The sequence below is a fragment of the Lepidochelys olivacea genome, assembly GCF_965140295.1.
Source record: "Lepidochelys olivacea isolate rLepOli2 genome assembly, chromosome: 10".
Taxonomy (NCBI): Eukaryota; Metazoa; Chordata; order Testudines; family Cheloniidae; genus Lepidochelys; species Lepidochelys olivacea.
This window is the reverse complement of record NC_140420.1, coordinates 75,210,367-75,226,514: the sequence shown is the minus strand read 5'-3', so window position 1 is coordinate 75,226,514 and position 16,148 is coordinate 75,210,367.

The following is a 16,148-nucleotide window of genomic DNA, read 5'->3' as shown; positions in this document are numbered from 1 at the left end:
CTATTTATTGTGACTCATCTACTGCAATAGTTATTGTAGCTGTTCACATGGGCAATACAGAAATATTAAAACCATAGACACCAACATTCAAGAATAGTGTATAATTGACTTTGTCAATCACATCAACATTATTCCCAATAGAAACGTCTATGTAACATAATAGCCTTATGTTATTATATTGGGAAACTTTAAAATAAAAATTAAAGTTTAAATAATACTTTATTTAAGATTTAACTAAGTGAATGACTTGCATTTCTAGTAAGTAAAGAGAAAACATAAGCAGTATTCCTGCATCTACCCATATTTAAATTAAATTTCGTAAAATGTACATTGCCCACTACTGATAATAAAGTTAAATAAACAGAAATATATATATATACATACACACACAATAGCTAGATAACAACAGAATACACCCTTGCACACTACTATAACTTTTGCTGTTGAGAATGCTTAAGAACATAAGAACGGCCATACTGGGTCAGACCAAAGGTCCATCTAGCTCTGTATCCTGTCTTCCAACAGTGGCCAATGCCAGGTTCCCCATAGGGAATAAATAGAACAGGCAATCACCAAGTGATCCATCCCCTGCTGCCCACTCCCAACCTCTGGCAAACAGAGGCTAGGGAAACCATCCCTGCCCATCTTAGCTAATAGCCATTGATGGATCTATCCTCCATGAATTTATCTAATTCTTTTTTGGACCCGTTATAGTCTTGGCCTTCACAACATCCTCCGCAAGGAGTTCCATAGATTGACTGTGCATTGTGTGAAGAAGTACTTCCTTTTGTCTGTTTTTAACCTACTGCCTATTAATTTTATTTGGTGATCCCTAGTTCTTGTGTTATGCTTGCATATGGCTTGCATACACATATTTTAAAAAGACCTCTATGCAGCAGGTGAATTAATAGAAAATGGTGTTTTTAAAGGATACAACATTTCTTGTAACCTTTGTGGAGAGAGAGGGGCAAAATACAACAAAACAGATGCAAGTCCAAATAGTTCTGATACTTACATTTTAGAATTATAGAAATACTACTCTCCTATTCAGTGTTTTGCACGCACACAAAAATTATAATTTAACAAGGATTTTAATATCTAAATTTTTAAAAAATGAAGCCAGTGTCAGATCTAGCCTCCTAGTTCAATGGGTGTGCTCTACCAAACTCTAGTGTAATCACAGTATGAAACAAAACAAAGCATAAATACAAACAGAGCACGATACAATGAGAGCACCAGGAAAGTAGGGGGCCAGCCTCACTACAGGGCCCACTTCACGTGGCTGCTCAGGAGTGGTCCCTGTAGCCATGAGCACAGCACCCCATTCCCACATCCCTGCTGCCTGGAGACTAGACTACCTGAGGTCATTGCCCCATATCCCACTCCTCCCCCTTGTGGTGCTCCTTATGGCAGATTTTGCCATTCAGTTCTCCACAGCAGCACACAACTCTGATATCATCACACAGCGACGTGGCTGGGAGCTGCGCTATCATGGTGCAGGGCCCACGCTGGAGAGTCTCATACAGTTTCTCATGCAAAGGAGCAAACATGGCTTCCTTCCCCCTGCCTCCCGCACGGGGTGATTTTGCACCCTTGGTTTCACGATTTCTGTGGGTGCTGTTGAACCCATGAACTCTAGCGAAAGCTGCCACTAACTGAAGCGTGGTCCTAAACTCACAATGCACATCCCAGTACCGAGAAAAATCAAGCCCGGATCCTTACCTGAAACAGAGTGAGGTGGGGGGGAAACAGGGAGGGCAACAAAAATTATTAGGGGGCTGGAGCACATGACTTATGAGGAGTGGCTGAGGGAACTGGGATTATTTAGTCTGCAGAAGAGAAGAATGAGGGGAGATTTGATAGCTGCTTTCAACTATCCAAAAGGGGGTTCCAAAGAGGATGGATCTAGACTGTTCTCAGAATGACAGAACAAAGAGTAATGGTCTCAAGTTGCAGTGGGGGAGGTCAAGTTGGATATAAGGAAACTAGGAGGGTGGTTAAGCACTGGAATGGGTTACCTCGGGAGGTGGGGGAATCTCCTTCCTTAGAGGTTTTTAAGGTCAGGCTTGACAAAGCCCTGGCTGGGACGATTTAGTTGGGATTGGTCCTGCTTTGAGCAGGGGGTTGGACTAGATGTCCTCCTGAGGTCCCTTCCAACACTGATAGTCTATGAAATAGTGTCACTTTTTCAAGTTTCAGCCACAAAATAAGCTCCGCCCATATGAGTTACCAAAATGAGACTCCACTCACTATAAAGTGTACAGATATTCAAAATATGATAACATGTGCCCTCTGAACTCTGTTGGGTGCTTTGAGCTGACTCTGTCAATATGTCCATGGGCTCTGCTAGGCTCTTTGGGTGTGGCCCCTTCTTGATTGAGAGGCAAAACAAATGGTAGTATCTCCCAAACAACACCTTCGCCACTTGTAGCACCAAACTTGGATTCACAGCAAATTGTGCAGATCTGTAAGCCTCGCTCTCCTCTCTTACATGAGGAGTGAAATGGTTAATAATGTTGACATCTGAATGTTGTTACTAATGGGCATCTGAGTTAACACTTTGATGAGGCAGTTCACATCTCTCAGAGCTATTGTTCCTGGATCTTTCCAGGCACACGTGCAACCTCTGCATCAGTTACACTCAGTTCACATTTTTTGAGGTTTTCTTCACAGCCCTAACAATTAGAGACTGCCTGTTTTATGGTTTGGGCGGCAAGTGGGTGGGGGGTTTGTTGTTGTTTTTAATAAAAGCTGAGATTCTGGAGCACAAGATAGCATCTTTAAAGAGGTGCCATTATGACACATAGGCATGTCCCACCTATTTCTGAACCTGCATCTGGATTTTGTAAGCTCACACCTATTTCTACTCTGAAAATTAATGAAGAGCAAACTTCCAAAGGTTCAGAGTTTGGGTTCAGTTCAAATAAGCAACCAAAATTTTGGATGCTTATTTGAGCTTCCAATCCTCTTTAGTCTATGGCAAGGAAAACCTACAAGGAAAACCTAAAAGCCAGAAGGGATTAAAAAAATATTTTGAACATATCTGAACCATCAAAAGATTTGGTTACAGTTTGTTGCTGAAAAGAAAGATAGGTTAAAGAATGGAGAGTGGGGAAAGTCAATGTATTTTGCACATCTCAGTGATCCCCATCTCAGCTGAATGTGTTGGCACCCAGCAGAGTTTAGAGCAGTCTGAAGGCTGCTCTAATTAACCCTGGGGAAAAAAATCTTTACAGTTGTGCACTATACACAGCTCACCCAGAAGAAAGCATCTGACCAATAAACTGACTGACAGAAAAATGTGCATGCATTTTAGAAAATTAATTTAAAAATTATAAGCAAATGTGTGCTTTAAAAATATGTAATTAACCCTTTTTAATTACTGCTACACTGCCACTTAAATAAAGGTGATCAGAGTTCAACAGAATGAGATGCTTTATTCAACAACAATTTAAATTAATTTACTCACTCATATATTCTCTCTAATGATTCCACGATACAGTTGGTTTCTTTTATCCAAATTTTAGCGCACATCTATGAACATAATAGTTATCCCAAACTACCAACAGCTGTAAAACCCTGATAAATCTTATGGAATTAACTGTTGTTACAGGGAGAAAAAGTGACTTGGTTAGTTGCCACATGTTTGATTTGCACCTACAATTCAGCTAAGGGTAAGAAGTAGCCAGATTGCTCTGTCTTTTAAAAAGAAGAGAGAGGAAAAACATATGTACTGAGAACATCACCCTTGAAATCTTGTTGCTCTAGCAAGGATACACTGACTGTAGCAAATCTGCTTCACACATGGTCTCCTTTTGTTGCTTTTAATCATCTACAACAGTGATTCCCAAACTTGTTCCGCCACTTGTGCAGGGAAAGCCCCTGGCGGGCCGGGCCAGTTTGTTTACCTGCCGTGTCCGCAGGTTCAGCCAATTGCGGTTCCCAGTGGCTGCGGTTCACTGCTCCAGGCCAATGGGAGCTGCTAGAAACGGCGCAGGCTGAGGGACGTACTGGCCGCCGCTTCCAGCAGCTCCCATTGGCCTGGAGCAGTGAACTGCGGCCAGTGGGAGCCATGATCTGCTGAACCTGCAGACGCAGCAGGTAAACAAACCGGCCCTGCCCGCCAGGGGCTTTTCCTGCACAAGCGGCGGAACAAGTTTGGGAACCACTGGCCTAGAACATCCAAACTAGGAGATTCCTCTGTGGGCTGTTGTCTTTACACCTAATCTTGAATGAAGTTTCAGTAGCAGGATCTTGTAATAAACCCCCTTCCTGAAGAATAAAGGCTGCACCTACCAGTATTGTTTGAGAGAATGACTCTTGATACCAATCATGAACCTAAATATGGTGCACTGCAACATAAAGAGCAGTTCCCGGGCCCCATCATTTAGCTATGATACATGTTAGTGAAAATTTCACTTCAGTTTCATTCCATCCATGCAGTGTTTTGTGCATAATAATAATATATGTAATGTAATGTACTTATACATAATCTGATCACTGACTAAATGTTATAACAAAGAAAAGTGAAATAAGATTTTTCTTATGGCCCATCTGGGATAATGAATCTTTTCTTTTCTGCTTTGAAAAAAAATCTTAGGAAAAACCCCAAAGCAGCAGTTGGTTGCCTTTATTATTGCTCTTCAATCTCTCATTATATCTGTTGACTGCCTTGAAACGGACAATGGATATTAGGAAACTACCCTGATTAAAAAAAATAATTCTAGGAACTCCTAAGTTTCGCATATTTTTGATCTACTGTAACAGTTCCTAATTTAGTGAGCTCAGCCAAATGATTCAGATATAGCTAAACTGGAAAATATCATTAAAATCTTTATTTTTTAAAAAGAATTGCATTTAGTACCTGCACTGTTTCTGACCTATGATATTTTCATAAATAGACTGAGGCAAATAACTATTCCACGCATTCCAAAAGACAGATCATGATAAATTTCTTCGTTAGGAAAATGCCTAAAGTGATAAGGCTAATTTTGCCTATATTTTGGCCAACAACGTATGTCCAAATAACAATAGCATGCCATTATACTAACACGATTTCATTATATCACTATATTTGCTACAGCCAAACACTAATGTTCAACTTTTGTAAGGTTACTATAAAGACTTAATTTAATCTTGCCATATGCACAACATGTGTATGGTTACTGACTGATAACAAAACTAGTAGCATTCATTAAATATTGCTATAAATCTCCTACTGAAATAGCAATAATATCGCCTTCCAGCAACCACAATAAATGTAATGCTTAATCTTTCTCTGTGATATTGTATAACTCTAGCCTGCAGCTAGACTTCCACTGTAGGTGGTACTGTAAAGGATGAGTCTGCAATGACAGCATATGATGTGTTCCTCTTTTTCAGCATATGGTAGTTCCTGAGTCTGAAAAAAACTCTTGTTTTTTCCTTGCCCAGAGAAGACAGGATTTAGAGTGGGATAAGAAAGTAAAGAGAATAAAAATGTTTTAAGGGGGTTCAGTATTGCACTAAATAGGTATCCTATTCATTTTTAAACTTTTATCTAAGTGCATTTTTCAGCTGTGTTTCTTGTAACTTTACCTCACGCTTATATCTGCTGCTCTTTATAGCTCTCTCTTGTGCTTTACTTTCTCCAGCACTGAGGATGATATAACTAACTCAGTAGATTGTAAAGACACAAGGTGGGTGAGGTAATATCTTTTATTAGGCCAAAAGTAGATTGTGTGGGAATTCAGGATTGTGTTAGCATATCTCTGCACTTTCTTGTTTTGGTAAAGGAAATACCAAAATACCAAAAATCTATTTTCATAAAAATGTTGAAGCCCAATTTCCAGACTCTAAAGCTTTGGTAACCTTCAGAAAAGCATCCAAACTTCCAGACACTCTCCAAACAAACTCCTTCATTTTTTTTATGGTTTTTCATTACTAGCTTAGCTTCCGATTTTAAAATTAGAGGTCCAGGGCCCCAGTCATGGAAGATATTCAATGCCATCAGACCCCATACACTCCAATGCACTGGATGTACCCCAGTGAATCTTGTATGGCTCTGTGAGTATACAAGCCAGCCCAGATGCTGGAGTCCCCGTGTGCAGCAGCTTACAGAATCAAAGCCCAAACAAGGAATCTGCACGCCCAAATTCTGCGTCAGAGTATGAAAAAGTAGCTCCCATTGCAAACTAAAGGCTAAATCCTGCTGTGTTCCTTTCCTGCTGGGATGAGGTGAGTGCAGAGAAGGAGCGCGACAGTGGGCATCCATTTGTACAAGAGACATCCTGCTTGTGCAGGCCTTGCAGCCATACCACACAGAGTGTGCATGAACTCTCTCTCCTTTGAAAAGCAACAGCAGCATTCACCCCAGGCTAGTGCTTGTTGAAGACTGAAGCATGTGTGACAGCCAGCTGGGGACCTGTCCAAGCCCTCTAGCTCGCAGATCATGCCCTCTCAGAGCTCTGTTTGTCACAGTAGCCTGTTCCCCCCTCCCTCATGCTCTCTTGAATGTCAGGTTGTGATCTTGCCCTTCTGTTGCATGTGCTGGGGAGAGAAGCCTCCAACAGCCTGTTCTACCGCTGGCACCGGCATGTGGTACAGGGCACGTTTCAGCCTAAATTTATTTTTTTTGTGCCCTACAGAATATTTAGGCCCCTGTTCAGCAAAGCTTTTAAACACATGCTTACTTTGAAGCACATACTCAAGTGCTTTATTACAGCCTTGGTGCTGTACAAAACACAAATAAAAGACACAGTCCCAGTTGAAAATCCTGAAAAACTTACTCACTGGCTTATCTTTATGTACATACTTAAGTCCCATTGAAATCAAATGCTTAACATTAACTACATGTGAAAGTGTTGGCTGGATCAAGGTCTAATCTAGAATTCACAATCTAATCTAGATTAATCTGCATTTTGGGGAGCCTGTAGAATGAGTGGATACTAGAGGAATTACATGCGTGGATATGAAAAATAATGATACCTTTCTTCAATATAACTGTTTTCATATGTATGTTAATAGTTCCTTAATCCAGATAATTTTTAAAGGAGAATCTTTAAAGGTAAATTTAAAATAGGCAATTCACATGCAATACAAAAGGCACTAATTACAGCAAAATGCACTCATGTTCACTGTACACCCACATATGCAATTTCAAGATTACTATTTAAAGTGTGTATTGCATCCTTATCTAACTTGTCCAGTAGGTTCAATTATTTGCAGAATTTGTTCTACAGTTCTGCAGGAATTTTTCCGTTTGCCTCTGCTGTGATTTTCTTCTGACTAAACATCCTCTAAAACATTTTTTTGATGCTTCCCAGAATTACTGGCACTCTGATTACAGTATCCTGTTGGATGGATACCATGAAAGCTGCTCACTCAGGTAACTATGTAAAGCAGTTTGATAGAGAGAAAGAGAACTTTAAACCAATCACAGATTTGAAATTGACCATCTTATCATTATATTTTCCTTTCATATTACTTTCCTCAGTTATGGTATTTATAATACTTTATATAACACGTTATAGCACACACACACTTTTATATTGCTAGTAATTAGGAATCGTTGCATTTCATAAGGTTTGTCTCAGATTGGATAAAAAACTTCCATACTTTATTAATTTTGATGTAGATCGTAACTGAAAAGGTTGCTTCTCCAAGGCTCTAGCACCCTAACACACTATTAACAATATAATTAAATCTCAGCAGCTGTGATCAAATGATCACTTCAGCAGGAACCCAGCCACCTACAAAAACTTCTTTCTGCCCCTTCCTCGTCTAGGAAGCATAATCTCAGCCTTCTTCAGAAATCCTATCAAAGAGGTGTCTTTTGCAGCATGCCTGGAAAATCGCCAAATTTCAACTATTTTTGGACCAAGGGGGAGCAATAAGTTCCACAGTCCTGGAGGCCTCACAGAGAATGCCCCACCAGCCTAGCCTCTAGAAAAAAACATAGAACAACCTTGGAAGCCCTCTACTTTCCCAGTATTTCATGAGCAATAAATGATGTTGAAAGCAGGGAGAATCCAGAACCTCTGGAACCCACACCAAACTAGGTCCCCCACTCTTGAAACCTGACCCTCTTTCTGCAGTTCCACTCATTATAGCAGGGCATGAGACCATTTTCTCTTCCTAACTTGTGATGGAATACACCCCTGTGCAGAAGGACAGCATGAGGACTTGTACTTCCAACCTTACATTGAAGGCTTATTGAGACAAAAATGGAGCATAGGCTGTGCACTGGCTCTTTGCAAAGAGATGAATCTCACTTTCGGAATGTAATGGTCCAGCAGGTGACATACTCTCTCTTTTGGACTTGAGGCTGCTCTTCGCTTTAGTGGCTTCCAAAAGAGCATCTTGAGTGCCCTGGAGCCAGTAAAGCTTCAAGGCTCTGGCTCTTGCCAAGGTGACTGGCGCAATTTTTTTAAAATATAGCCAGGGCAACACGATATTCAAATAGAGAAGAAACAACAAGAATGACAGAGAAGCTGTTGTCCCCTGACATCTACTGCTGCTGGGGTAGGGCTGAGGGAAGTGGAGGCCTCTGAAGAGCCTCATGATTATTTCCCCTTTGAAGATGTAGCCTGGAGAAAGGGCTTTGGACATTCCAACTCCCTTGAGGCTCCTGGTGGGAGAGGGAGCTGGTCTTTTAGTTACTCTGAACGTGCTCCTGTCACTTACGCACTTACATTTCTAGTGTAGCTGCTTTATTTTTTTGAAAAATGCCCTCAGAGCTGAGTCCGATCCAACTTATGCCAGTTTCATACCAGTGTCACTGCACCCACTTCAGTGGAGTTACTTCTCATTTTCAGTAGTGTAGGAAAGGTCAGCAGCATTGACTTCAGTGGCCTATGGATCTGTCTACACATTATTTAAGCCTTCTCTGATTACAATATTGGTGTGTGCTTTATTTTTTTTAACCATCCAACATACTTATATAGTCCCCATGATTGTAGTATCTGTGCACTTATAGAAAGTTCTTATTGCAGAAACATTCCACCTTCTTTTATCCATTCATGTCGGGGCTTGCTGCCATGGGAAGATATGCTGCCCTAAATGAATTCCATAGTATACAAAAGACCTGACACACCCTTGCTGTATTCCAGCATTACACCTTTCAACTCCATTGAATTCAACAGTTACACTGGGGTAAAAGTGGAATAAAGCCATGGAGGATCAAAGTTTCTACACAGAGTTTTAGAAGGAGCCAGTGCAATTTAGTGCCTTCTTTTAGTTCTTTCAAATTCTTTTAAAAAAAGAAAAGGACCTGTTTTCTTGTGATTTTTCCCTTTGACAATATTTCTGCCAAAAAGGAAAACTCCTTGAACCTTGACTTTCTGTCCTACTACAGATAATGAGACAACTACTTAAACTGCATTTAAAAAGTGCTGAGTAGTTGAACTCGATGCCTAATGATGTTACTCAGTTAGTCGGCATTTGATTGACACTAAAAGTAATAAATTAGAACAGAAAATGATTTTACCAGATTCCTGAGATGACAGACAGGCTAAGTGTAATATCCTCTATTACAGTTGTCACTGGATTTTATACAGTTCAGATCTGAACAGCGCAGTTGGGAAAGTGGTACAATTTCAAGGGCCATATCCTCTATGGTGTAAAACAGCATACATCCATTGAAGTCAAAGGATCTACACTGATTTAAACCTGCTGGGGATCTGGTTCCATATTTTTATACCTGCTTCTGTTCAAGCACAGGAATTAATTCATACAATTTTGGGCAGATAAAGGCAGAGGTTGTACTATTTCTTACTTCTTTTCGTATTTTAAAAGATAGTAAACAATATTTAAAGCTTGGCATCACTTATTGTATAGGCTGTCTTCATTTCAGGAAGTCCAATAGTAAATCCATAGCTCTGCAGAAGCACCTTTAGAATCGTTAGCATTCATTGTTAGAATCATTTGTTTTTTTTTAAAAAAAAGGACAAAAGGCAAGCATTGCATATTTCACCAATCTCAAAGAGCCATTAGTGTTTGGGGTAGCTGCAAAGAAGAAATGAATACCTATATTTGAGCTTTACTTCTGTGCAAACTATTAGCACTGATTTGATTTTTTTTTAAATGATAAATGTCCATCCATAAAACTTTTCTTTAGGATAAAACAAGCCACAATATAAAATCTCTTTCAAATAAGGTTTATTTTAGGCTAAAGAATCAATGTGGATGATTTTAATTCTGATTCATTCAATGAGCTCTTCTAATGCAATGATTTTCTCCGTGGAGGATCTTAACCACAGTGGCCATTTGCAGCTGATGGTTTTTTTGTTTGTTTTTTTTTTTGTATAAATAATTTATAAAGCCACTGCACACTTATACTTTTACACTGAGAAAGAGAGAGGGAGAGCGAACAGAATAGCATCTTAAACTCTATTTACAAATTTACTTTGGCAGGCCCTCTTGCTTCCAGTAGGAAACCATGTTGCATATTTAATTTGCTCTTTTGTTACAATGGGGGCTTAGGTTAGTTAATTTCAATTTTCGATTTCAAAAGCTATCAAATATGGCTCAGATGAGAAATCAATTTTTCTCAGCTGTCTCTGTTTTTGTGATGGGGAGGTTTCTCATTGGTTGAAGGTTAGCCATGTGACATAGCAAGAGATTAGTTCACTAGACCCCGTGTTTCAGCCACCTCAATTACTGACTGCCTCTTGTAATTTAGCCTTATAACACCTAATTTCAAGATAGAACTCATATTTAATTCATGAAAGCTTCCACAAGAGTAATTGTGAAATAAATTGCCATAGAAAATATCCATTTGTGACTCATTTTAATTTTGTATGCTAGTAGCATGCTATTTGTTCTACTTGTTTAACACTTTAGCACAAACATTTTTTTATATTGAACTTTATGGACTGCTAATAGGTTATTTTTCACTATTTCTTCCCCCCCAACTAAATATCCCTCTCCTTTGCAAAACTCTCAGGCTAGTAACATTTAAATAGGTTGCTAAATCACAGGAACTTATAATCTCCTAATAACTGAATGGATTGTTATGATCTGCTCATAACTTTAAAAGTAGCAGATGAAATCACAAGTGCTGGCTTGTAAATGGTAGTTAGATGACAAGGATCACTTGAAGGGCCAAGGAATAAATACAGTTTAATTTCTGTAATGTTTTAAACAAAGCCATTCATTACACATATTGACATTTCATGATAACATTGGTATATATTTTAAGTCCTTTAACCAAAATAAATGTTTCCACTGTATACACACCACTTTGTCCTTTTCCTCCCTGTTGCTATGACAACAAGGTGGGTAAGGCCTCCTCAGCTGCCAAACTCAGCTGTCATCCCTTCACCCTAAAAGCCTTATAATTGCTTTTATTTGCATACGACAATTAGGCAGGATGGCTCACAGCAAGAGAATCAACCTTTCTCTCCCCCCCCAGTGCACACAACGCCAGCCTGTAATTTATAAAAGATACACGCCATGTGGTGGAGCACTAAAATAGAGTGATGAGTCCTTTCATCTGATTGTAAGCCATTAACAAAAGAAAACATCCCCTTTCAGGCTGTAAAAAATGCCTATCTGGTGTGAACCTGCAAAAAAAAAAAAAAAAAAACACAAAGTTTTGCCTCCTTCATACAGACCCTTCACATTCATTATCACACTGAAACTCAGCAAAAGAGTTCTAGTGAAAGAGTTACATTTCGGGGCTTGATGAATAATGGAGCGCAAATCAAACTGACGACAGGGCAAAACTGGATCCAGGTTTTTGTCTGGGCATTACGTCACAAACTGAGATGCCAAGCTGTGATGGTCATTGCTACCTTCTTTGCTGAAATGATTGCAAGAGGAGCATGGGCTTGTTCTGCATTCAGGTCCTGTAAAATTCTCAGGCGAAGCTGGATGCTTAAACCCTGAAGCTCTGTATGGCTCTGGTTCAGGAAAATATCCTTATTCAGCAATGCACTTTGGCACAAGCTTAAAGTTGAAGCAGGTGTGCTTAAGTACTTACCTGAATTGGGGCCTATATGTCTGCCTAGATTAATGGTACAACATATCAAAATCCATAGAACATTTTATACATCATTTACTTTTGATGAGATACTATTTCTAACTCTAAGAATTAAGAACACTGTTCTTCTGTATACTGTACGTCATCACCTTAGCATTCTAAGGGAACCCATTAAAAACAACTTCTACCCAAGGAACTGTTCCCTCATTTCTTTTCTGTACTTTATCTGAAGAATCTGAAGACATTCAGGATATTCTTCATATAACATTTGAAATACTTGAGCTTCTTCTCTTATTAAATGTCCCTTCTCTGACCATAAACAAGAAATTGCCTATGGCATAATCACTATCTTGAATCAGGAGCAAGCTTGTCAGAGAAAACAGAGCAGATCAAAATTATGAAGGCAAATAAGACACTTCTTTGAGGTGGGGAAGGGAAAGAAAGATTTAATAGCAGGGAAATGAACAGGCAATAAATACTTAGGTGTTAAGTCATCTGCTGCTAGTGTAGACAGTTCCATCTAAAAATAAATCAACTAATACTATACTGTAGTATCATGGCAGGCAAACTTTTAAGCCTCATTCACATGAGTTCCCCACAGAAATCAAAGATACTAGTTGAGGGAGTAAAGCAAGGAGGATTAAGCTTCTCTAACCTGCACTTAGGATTGATTCAGCCCTCAGCCACCTCCAGGATCAGAGTCAGGGGAAGAGAATAAGAGAGAGGGAGGAGTTTACCTCAGCTCCCTTGTATTCAGTTGCCCCAAAATATGCTCTAGTGCAGATGAGGATTTACTCATATTTTTTTTAATCCAGCCTTCTTCAAGTCTGTTTTTTGGGGCAGGGGTGAGGGAAGGAAAGAGGGCATGTAGTCTCGTAACCTTGACAGTTCACTGTTCTGTATCACAGCAGCCAGACAGCCATAAAGAACTGGACAGAAGTGCCAGCAAAGAATTGGGCTTGTGAATATAACCTAAAGTCTGCAAGTCTCTCCATACAAAGTAGGATCACCAGATGATTATGCCAGTCCTAGATATCACGAGAGGAACTGTAGCCTTGAGATTTGAGCTGGGTTTGATTCCCAGCTATGTCTTTGATTTGAGGTCTGAGCTTGGACAAATTACAACCCTTTTGTGCCTCAGTTTACACAGCTGCTGAAAAGTTAGTTACCTCACTGAGTCGGTGTGAGCATCAGTTAATATAGAAGTTAAAGATGGGAAACCACCTACTAGTCCACTCAGTGCATCTCCCTGTCATTGCAGAATTGTTGCCTACTGTAGATTTGCTAAAGTTTTGTCCATTCTAGTTATAAAAGAGACAAATAGCGGGTGCTTCCACAGTTTGGAAGCGTATTCCTCAGTCTAACGGTAACTGCCTCCAGACTGTCTATCCGGCCTAAATTTCAGTCCATTTTTCCTCCTTCAAACCCCATGTTTCACCCTAAATATTTCCCCAATCCTTGTTGGTGACCTCGCTTCATTCTCAATACTTACAAAGCATTTGAGATTCCTGAAAAATCCATTATAGAAGTGCAAATTATTGCTCCTCCCCCACCAGATATTTTTCAGTTGAAAAATAACAGAACCTGTTCCTGTTTTTCCCTAAGTCAACGTGAAACCTCCCATTGATTTCAATGGGAGAAATAGATTGCTTAATATTGGAACAATTTTTTTCTTGTATATTTAATCTTAAAAACATACTGTCACTGAGCATTTAAAACATTTTGAGTCAAATTCTACCCTGGAGTAAGCAGGCCCCACAGTAGTTGGGCCTGCTGATTCCAAGGCTGAATTTGATGACTGACCAGTCCCCCATCCATTTTTTTTTCTAATTACATCTTTGTGGTTGAGGAGTTGAAAGGCTGATTGTAAGAGTCCATTGTGAAAGTAGAAGCTTTATTTGCTAAGATTCCTTCACATCAGAGGAAATTACGATTTCCTGATTCATAAAAAATGCATGCACCACTTATGTGAGGTTTTAGTATATTTGTTTCAAGTAAAGTCTGAATTTTTCGCTTAATAATCTAAAGCACCCAGAAAGGAATATGTTGTTCTAAACAGTGAAGGGAGCAAGTCAAGTGGCAAAAACCGTTTTTTTAATTTATCTATTTTTCTTAGTACATTATTTTCCCTGTGCAAAATTCACAAACCCGGTGGGGTGAGGAGCAAACCATAAACAATTAGGCAAAGGAAAAGTTTATAAGATGAAGCTTCCTGAGGATGGCCCTATCATGCACTCTGACCATTTACATAGATTTTATGTCACTATTGGCTGTAGTACTCAATAAAAACACTTACAGTACAACCACAGCAATGTGGCACTGTTCATCACATACACATAAGAATCAGAGTGTAAGCACCCATTCCCTGAGCCATGAACCAAATTCTCCATTTATTTCCACAGGTGCAAATCCAGAGGAGCTGCAGTGAGGTTACTCCAAATTTGTATCAGTACAACTCATGGCAAGAATTTGGCTCAGAGTGCACACAGTACATAAAATGGGATCTACGGAGTTTATATCTAAGTGCCTCTGAGTACACTAGAGTTTCCAGCGTTTCTAAAGCTTGATTTTAAGAACACACTGTTCTTCTGCACAAATTCTCCCTTTCTCCTTCTAGAAATTATCCAATACATGAGAGAGAAAAAATATGTGAAAGATCAATGTAAGGGGAAGAGGATTTTGCTGGTGTATGGGACTGCTGCACTTTCCCGGGTAAATGTTACTTTGCTGGTCTACATTTTTCAGCCTGATTTTCATCCTGGCCTTATCTGGGCCTTTTTCTGAAGGTCCAAAATAGTTAGCATAAGCAGTTGAAGGTGAAATGTGAACCAGCAATTATTTGCAGCTACTGTTAGATGTCTAAGTCCCTCATTGCATCAGCAAGTTGGGGTTGAGGGAGGGGAGCAGAAGACATCTAAGTGGTCTAAACTGTGGATACAAATAACAGCACTCACAACTATTGGTGCCTGAAAAAACAGAAGCCACCGTCTGAAAATCTGCTAATATTGTTGTTCACATCTGATCAGTCTTCTGTATTTGAATAAATATGTAGTGAATGAGAATTTCGCCTGAATAAGTCTTACAAGAATAGGCCCAGGATGCCTGTATATTTCCACCTGTCTGCATGATAGATGCAGCTTGATAACTTTTCAATTTTTTCCACTGATGAGATAAGCAATAAAGTCCTAGTAGTTCAATCCATAAACGAGCCCGCACACAAAAAGCTTTAGTGCGTTTTATATACATCGAACTCTGAGAACACCGTTAGTATTATAGTTCAGACATTTCTCTTACAGATAGAAGAAACTGATTCAGTTTATGACAAGGGACTTGATCTGTTCCCATTGACTTGACTGGGGGCAGGAGAGGGCCGTCAGATTACATATGTGTTTTTATGCTGATTTTGTGATGTAGTCTTCAGTGAAAGAAAAATAACTTGTTAATCAATCTTGTACATAGATACAGTGCAACTGTTGCACTGTACCTTTAATCTCTCTCATTTGATATGCAGATTTTTTCTCTTTATTTCCAATGAAAGGCATATACTCCAGGTAGGAACTCTACATTTTAAATGAAGCCTCATGTGTGCTAATATTAGAGAGACATTAATAATAAAGTTGGAAGCAGGCAAGTCTAAGCTGATTTCTGACTTGGGTTTTGTACCTCAGACACCAGAACTTGAACTGCAGAGTTTGACACTGACATGTTTTAGGGAACAAAGTCTCTCTACTGCTACCTCATCCATCCTCCAATTCAAATCTCATCTGAGAAGTGCTGAAATGAAGCTGTCATTCAGGCCTGCTCAGGGACCTGTCAGCAAAACATTGAGCCTTTTCATTTTGATGGGTCAGCCTGCAATCCCCTTGAAAGAGAAGTCCGTGCCACTGTGGTTTTTCTTTCCACAGGAATTCTGAATTCTAATGAAACACCAAATCGCTCAATAAAGGCAGGGGCACGGGGGAAGTAATCCAACCCAGATCTGAGTGAAATTTGTATTTTATCTTCTTTCCCCCCCCTCCCAGCCCATTATTATTATTATTATTATTTTTTGCAGGGCAGGCGCTAGCAGAATGAGGTGTCCTTTGTCTTGATGCTACACTGAGATTAGGTAGCAGCTCTCTGAAAATGAAAGGGCATGGCTCAAATTTTCTTGGGTAAATATCCATCCACCTATTGCAGTTTGCAC